This window comes from Belonocnema kinseyi, chromosome 6 (genome assembly GCF_010883055.1).
Source record: "Belonocnema kinseyi isolate 2016_QV_RU_SX_M_011 chromosome 6, B_treatae_v1, whole genome shotgun sequence".
NCBI classification, from domain to species: domain Eukaryota; kingdom Metazoa; phylum Arthropoda; class Insecta; order Hymenoptera; family Cynipidae; genus Belonocnema; species Belonocnema kinseyi.
The window spans coordinates 117,903,928-117,912,541 of record NC_046662.1 but is presented as its reverse complement, the minus strand read 5'-3'; positions in this window follow the sequence as shown (position 1 = coordinate 117,912,541).

The window sequence follows — 8,614 nt, the reverse complement described above, 5'->3', positions numbered from 1 at the left end:
ATTATATATTCTTTATTAATTTCTTTTTACTTAAATTATTTGTATTTTTTTGGCTAGAAAATCAACTACTTTGTTTAAATTTGAAACATTTTTAGAAAATGAATTTGTTGAATATTCATCATTTTAGTTTGACATTGCATTGTTTTTTCTGAAAATCGTCTTTTTACTTGAAAATTTAACAATTGGGTAAAAATTTGAACTATTTCATTGAAAATGAACTTTTTGTTCAAGATGTATATTTTCATTGACAATTCCACAATTAGGTTAAAATTTACAATATTTTAGAGAAAATTTAACTAGTTCATAAGAAATGTCATTTTCTGCTTAAAAAAATCGTATTTTCGGGTTAAAAATTCAAATATTTCAAAGATAATTCGTGGTTTTACCTTGACAATTTCTTTTTTTTTATACATGTATTTTGTTATAAAATTGCGTTTTTTGGTAGAACATTAATATTCCTAAAGGAAAATTGAACTATTTCTTTAAAATTTGATCTTTTTTTTGTAACAAAGTAAGTTACTTAGATAAAAGTTGAACTATTTGGTTACGACATTAATTTTTGCAAAGTATCACCTCTTGTTAAAAAACTAAAATTTTTAATAAAATTTAATCGTTTTTTTGTTGTTAAAACTTAGTTCTTTCAACTGAAGATGTTAAAACTCCATGATTGGTTGATAATTAATATTTTCTAATAGAAAATTCAAGTATTTCAGTTAAATTAAACTTTTTTAAATTTTAAATTAAAATCTTTTTTAGCTTGTAGAATCAATAATTTGGATAAAAGTTACCTTTATTGTTTATAATTCATACTTTTCTTTGAATACTTACCTATTTCGTTAAAAATTAAACTATTTTCATCAGAATTAGGCTATTATTATATTATAATTAAAATCCGTTTTCAATTTGATTTAATTAATAAAAATTAAAATCAATTAAAAGAACAAATTTTAATTAAATTTGAATATATTTATCGTAACTATTTAGTTAAAAATGTGTTTATTCGGAATTTAAATTATTTCACTCTTATGAAATAAATCTTCTTGTTTCAAATATCATCTGTTGGGCTGCATGTACAACTGTTCTTTTGAAAATAAATGCTTTTGGAGGTTCATAATTTTAGTTTAAAATGTATCTTCTGTTTTGAAAATTTAACTGTTTTTTGGGAAATACGTTTTTTTTTATTCGAAAATTATTTTTTTAACTAAGAATGACACCATTCCATTATTTCTTAAAAACTCAACTATTCAGCTAACAACAACTCCGTTTTGATTGAGGATGCAACTATTTTCTTGCATTGCATTTTAATTCAAAATTGATATATTTTGGCTTAAAAATCAATGAATTGGTAAAAAGTTAAAATATATATCAAAAAATTAATTTTTTGTTCGAGAATTTATAATTTTATTTGAAAATTTATATGTTTGGCTTGAAAATGTAACTGTTATGTACAAAAATGGTCTTTTTGGCTTTAAAGTGTAGTAATTTGATATAAAAGTAAATTATTAAATAGAAAATACAATTTTTTGAAATGTCTTTGAAATCCGTGATATCTTTGTGAAAAGTTGAAATGCCTTTAAATATTTCGTAATTTTTTAAAATCTGGTGGTAACTAAAAACCAAGGTTCATTATAATTCTGAAACTTGATTAAATTGGAAATTTCAACCCAATAATGTTTATAATTTCCTTTTTATTTTCGTCCAAAGTAAGGATGAATAGTTTTCTTTTTTTTTCTTTTTCAGGGGAAAGGGGGGGAGGAGAAATGTTCCCTTTTTTAGATTTCAATGGGAAGGTTTTGTGGTGGTTGTCCAAATTTGGTCGTTAGATTCTGGATTTTATTTTCAGGAATTCTTTTCATCAATTTGATTTTTGGACGTTAAAAAAGGATTTCACATTGGATTGTTTTCCTATTTAAATATCCTAATTTATAATTTATAAGTTGAATATCAAAAAAATATATACATTTTAACAGTCTGTTTAAGCAAAGAAGAAATTAAAAACTTATTAGGTTATTCACAATATTTAATTTTAAAGTTTAGTAATTTGGTAGAAAAGTAAATTATTAAATGGGAAACACAATTTTTTGTTTGAAACTTACATTTCTGGTAGAACAATTAACTATTTGGTTAAACGTTTAACTTCATTTGTGAGAATTTAACTGTTGTAAAGGTCTTTGAAATCCGTGATATCTTTGTGAAAAGTTAAAATGCCTATAAATATTTTGTAACCTTTTAAAATCTGGTGCGAACTAAAAACCAAGGTTCATTATAATTCTGACACTGAATTAAAATCAAAATTTTTAACCAATAATATTTACAGTTTGTAACTTGAATATCACAAAAAATGTATATTTTAACAGTAGTATATAAAATGTATGTATGCAAAATGTACGTATAAATATATTTATACCTATAATCGGGAATAAAACTTAATCCATTATGTATTAGAAAGTGTTTGCGTTATAATTATGTCTTTTTTTTTAGATTAAAATAAAAAAATCAAATTTTTCAAGTATTTTTCTGAATTAAAATAAATTAATTAATTTTACACAATTTTTCTAGGTATTTTGTTAAAATAAAACAGATAAATCAATTTTACAAAAAAAATTGTTTCTAAGTATTTTTCCGAATAAAAATTTAAAAAATTATTTCACGAGAATTTTTACGCAATCTTTCGAATAAAAACAAATAAGTCAATTTAAAAAAATTTATAAGTATTTTTTTCGAATTAAAATCAATAAATGAATTTTGCAACAAATTTTCTAAGTATTTACTCGTATTAAAATAAAAAGTTTTCTAAGTATTTTCTTAAAATTAAAATAAGTAAATAGATGTTACAAAAATGAAGTATTTTTTCGAATTAAAGTAAAAAATCAATTTCATGAAAATTTTCTAAGTATTTACTCATATTAAAATAAAAGTTTTGTAAGTATATTTTTGAATTAAAGTAAATAAATCAATTTTCGAAAACTTTCCTGAGCATTCTTTCGAATTAAAATAAATAAATCAATTTTACAAAAAATTTCTAAGTTTTATTTTGCGTCATAAAATCAGTGTCACGAAGCACTAGTTAAACACTTTCCCATTAAGTTCTTTTTCTAAATAATACGAACCGCTTTCAAATCCTTTTCAATATTTAAATTCAAACATTTTTTATTTCATCTTTAACTTTAATAAAACATTTTTTGTATACTTTAAAAATAATAGAGTATTTTCTATATTCTTTTCAGATTCAATTAAGAACTCAAGTTTATCTTTAACTCAGATTTAATTTTTTTTACATTATTTTTCTAATAAACGAAAAACCTTTAAATTATTTCTCATATTTAAAAAGTTAATTTCATTTTTAACTAATAAAATCTGTTTGCTTCTTTTATATACAGACTCTCTAAGGTCTCTCTAATAGTTAAATTCAAACATTATTTTCATATTTGTATTAAATTAAACCTTTTTATTCATCTTTAATTTTTTGTTTGTAATAGAAACCTCTTTAAAAACTTTTTATATTTAAATAAATTTTTAATTTCTTATAACTTGAAAGAAATAACAATAATAAACATTTTTTTATAAATAGAAATAAAAAATTTTCTCTTTAACATCATCTCTATCAGATTGATTGAAAACTTATCACAATCAAATACACAATTATTAATTTTACTCACATATATATTTATCACATTTGATCAATTTTAGAAATTTTGTTTTGGACATACAATATTTTAAAAAAAGCACATGGAACTCAACAGGGTTCTGAACAAATTTTAATTTTAAGACTACATAAATGAGAGAAACATAAATGTCGGGCCAACATTCTGAATAAGACAAGGTAATGATACGTCTTCAAGTTTTACAAAATCCTCAACTAGCAAAAACAATCGCGAATAATCAACACCTTCCAATAAACATTCGAAAAACCTTAAAACCTGATTTAGGCACATCATTTAAAAACAGTTAGAAAATTAACACACCTGGTACTAGTGATTCATCAGAAATCACATTAGAATCTTTAACTTCAAATAAAGATTCCCTAATTAACTCTAGTTTCGAAGATAAAACATTAATTTTTTCTTCAAATTCCAAACATTTTCGAAACGAAATTTTAGACAACAATACATTGAATGACGTGACTGTCACAAACTTTAATATAAATATCGATGATCAAAATAGAGCAAATTCAACAATAATTGACAATACACAGAAACACGCTTTAAATAAAGAAAATTATTTTAACGACTTAAATCCATTTCGACAGCAACAATTTAAAGAAACTCAACTAAAACAGGAACATATTATACCGAAAGTAGACATTCAATATTCCTCAAACTTGAAATCAGACTCACAAATTGACACACAAACGTTAAACATGAGTAAGCTACCCACTAACCAACATGTCTCACTCAGAGATGCACTAGAGGTCATTCCAATATTCGATGGAACAAATAACGTCATCTTTAGTAATTTTGTTGAGGCCTGCGAAGACGCAAGGTCAATGCTACCTGGAAATAAAGTAGAAGCAAATTTAGTTAAACTTCTTAGAAGTAAGCTTGCGGGAGAAGCTAGAAAATTAATTTATGGTTACACTTACAATACAATAGATGAACTAATAAATAAACTAAAAACAGTGTACGCACCATTAAACTCGGTTTATCAACTTCAGGGAGAATTAGGTAACATTTATCGATAGGAAAATGAAAAAGTACTCTCCTATGCAACTAAAGTAAAAGAAATCTCTAATAAAATAAGTGACGCATATAAAGCAAAAAATAAAAATATTTTGAGTGCAGAAGTCAATAAAATAAAAGACAATTTTATAGAAGAATTAGAAAACGACGGAGTAGATTGTTTTATTACAGGATTAAGAACAGAACTTCAAACTAGAATAGGCAAATTATTATCCATTTCAGAAACAGTTAACAGGGCGTTAGAAATAGAAAGATCAATTGCAGTAACAAAAGAATTAAGAAAAAGATCAAACTACCACCAACCGGATGAAATAAAAAAAAATAAAATTCAAACTAATAAAGTTAATATTGCTCGCGAAGATATCACATCATGTCAGTTCTGCGGAATGATTGGACATATGGCACCGACATGTAGAACTTTTATACAACAGTTATCAAATTCTAACCAACTCCAAAATCAATTTCAAACCAAAAATCAAAGACCATTTCTCCCAAGTAATTTTCTAAATCAAAAACAATTTTTTCCTAATAATTTTCAAAATCAAAAACATTTATTTCCTAATCATTTCCAAAATCAAAGACAATTTTAAGAAGACAATCAAAAATCGTTCACAAATGATACTCATAGAACATTTCAAGATAATAACCAAAGGCAATTCGTAAACGATAATCCGCGACAACTTCAAAACTATTCAAGACCAACCACGAATAATTATCAGCGATCACCAATATCATATCATAATCAAGGACAATATTCAAATGCTAACAGAAATCAATTTAAAAATATTCGGTTCAATTCGGGACGACAAGATCAAACATGGGGAAATAGAGAAAATCAGGAAAGAGCCCCATGGAGGTCACAGAATCTAGGTCAGCGTCCTCAATGGAATGAGAGAAGCCCAAATTACCACCTGTCAAACCCTAACCATTCTCAATAAAATAATGCACAGAAAGGAATTATTATTTGCAATTACTGTAGAAAAAGAGGTCATGATATAAGCGAATGTTTTAAAAGAATTAATAATAACAATTTTCAACAAATCCCACAACCACAACAACCAGAACAACGAACAATGCCCCAGGAAAACTCCAACGCCCTTCCCAGAACTGGTGCACACAGGGGGGCCCAAGCAAACCTTTAAACGCACCTAAGACTAAATCCCAACTATCAGAAAATTTAAAAACAGAACGAATAAACATGAGTATAATTAATACTATTCCTTACATAACACTATCAACTCACGGTTTAAAAAATCCAGTTCGAATGATGATCGACACCGGAGCCGGTCCAAATTTAATAAAAGAAAATGTAATCAAATCAACTGTCATAATTAACAGATTAAATTGTTTAAGATTAACAGGTATTAATGTACACCCAGTTTTCAAATTAGGACAAATTACGATAAATATATTTAATTTTCCTACAATTTTTAATATGACCCCGAATGAAGTTCCAGTGGAATACGATGGCGTCTTAGGAACAGAATTTTTTAGAAACAATAACGTAAAGATTGATTACGAACAAAGGCAATTCGAAATTAAAGAAAATTATTATCCGTTTGATGCTCAAGAATTAATAACCATCCCAGAAAGAACAATTTTCAATTTTTATGTTCATGTTAAAAACAAAGAAAAAGAAACCGGTTTTATTCCTGAACTGTTACCAAATAGTACAATTTTTTTAGGAAAGGCAATGGTTACAAATAATAATGGAAAAGCCTATCTAAAAATTACAAAGACATCAAGTTGAAATTCCAGTCCCTACAGTAGAACTTTTAGATTTTGACGAAATTAAAATAACGTAATATATTAAGCAAACTTCAAATAAAAAACAAGCTCAAAATTTAGAATCTCAAGCATTTATACATAAATTTAACTATTTTGATGCTCAAAGTAATCAAGAAGATCAATATCATCAAATTTTTTATATTAGCGAAGAAAGTAAACTTGATACTATAAAGAAATTACTACGTTTTGAGCGTTTATATCAAGAAGAATATACTCATGTGGAAAAACTTATAAATAACAATGAAGGCATTTTCCATATACCAGACGAACCTCTTGTAGCAACTAACGTACTTAAACACAACATTCCTACAGAAGACAGTCAACCCATATTTATGCGACAATACAGACTTCCCCAAGTACAAAGAGAAGAAATAACTAGACAGGTCAATGGACTAATCGAGAATAATATAGGAAAGCCATCTCAATCCCCTTACAATTCACCGGCTTTTCTTGTACTTAAAAAACCAGATTCTCATGAAAATCGAAAATTCCGAATGGTTTTAGATTACCGAAAATTAACCAAAACAACTACAGGAGATTGTTACCCTCTCCCTAATATCATAGACATCTTAGATCAATTAGGAGAAGCACAATATTTTTCGGTTTTTGACCTGGCCAGTGGTTTTCATCAAATAAAAGTGAGTCCGGAAGACTCACACAAAACCGCTTTTTCAACACCCTACGGACACAATGAGTTTGATGGATGCCCTTCGGTTTAAAGAATGCTCCTGCAACTTTCCAGCGTTTAATGGATCTCGTTTGAAGCGGTCTTTAAGGAATCGAATTATCTGTATATTTGGACGACATAGTCTTATATGTAAAAACCCTTAAAGAACACATAGAAAAATTTACAAAATTGGCAAATAGATTAGGAGAAGCAAATTTAAAACTTCAGCCAGATAAATGTGAATTTTTACGTCCAGAAGTAGTTTATCTTGGACATGTCATTGATAAAAAGGGAGTCAGACCCGATCCAAAAAACTAGAAGCAGTAAGAAATTTTCCTATTTCAAGAAAACCTAAAAACATAAAAGAATTTGTAGGACTTGCAGGATACTATAGAAAATTCATCTAAGCTTTCTTAAATATTGCAGCTCCACTGAATAAATTATTGAAAAAAGATGTAGATTTTAAATGGACAAAAATCTCAGCAAAAAGCATATGATACACTAAAAGATAAATTGTGCGAAGGACCTTTATTACAAAGACCTGATTTCACTAAACCCTTTATTTTAACAACCGATGCTTCTGGTTATGCAGTCGCAGGTATTTTATCCCAAGGAAAAATTGGAAAAGATAAGCCAATAGCATACGCATCACGATCTTTAAGCGACAGCGAACGAAAATTTGATAACTACGAAAAAGAAGCTTTAGCAATTGTATTTTCCGTAACCCATTTCCGACCCTATTTATATGGAAGAAAATTCACCTTAGTAACCGATCATAACTCATTAGTATGGTTCCAAAATTGTAAAGATCCTTGTTCTCGCGTAACAAGGTGGAAATTAAAATTAGCAGAGTAGTATTATGAAGAATTATCAAATCAAGAAATATGAAATACTGAAGAACTATTAAACGAAGAAATACGATATGGATATAAAATATTAAACCAAAAAGAAATGAAGAGCGAAATGAGTGAAACTAAAATAAATCCTACTAGCGTTGAACCAACTATAAGTGGAAGCACAATTTCAATTTTTACAAACACTAATTGTGAAAAAGAAATCAATCCTACAACAGAAAGATCCAAAAATCTAAGTTTTAAGGCAAACAAGAAAAAATCAAAACAATTATCAATGAAGAAAAATTATGATCCTGCCTATGAGCATCAACTTAACAATTTCAAAATAAGCATTCAAAATCCAGATGTACAACTGTTGAAGAAAATGATTTCAATTATTAAAAATGTTATAAATAAATTAAGTACTAGTGAAGAAAGAAATGAAATAATTAAATCAAATAGACGTACGAAAAAATTATAAACGCCTAATCAATCAAAATCTTGACCACATCATACGACGATATAAAGATGTTGATTTCTAAACCTAAATTTCCACCCTGAAAGAAAATAGCAGGAATATTATTTACAAAAAAAGAGAAATCTTTTGAAAAATTGTAAAGATAATATTTCCTACTTCTAAAATAAAA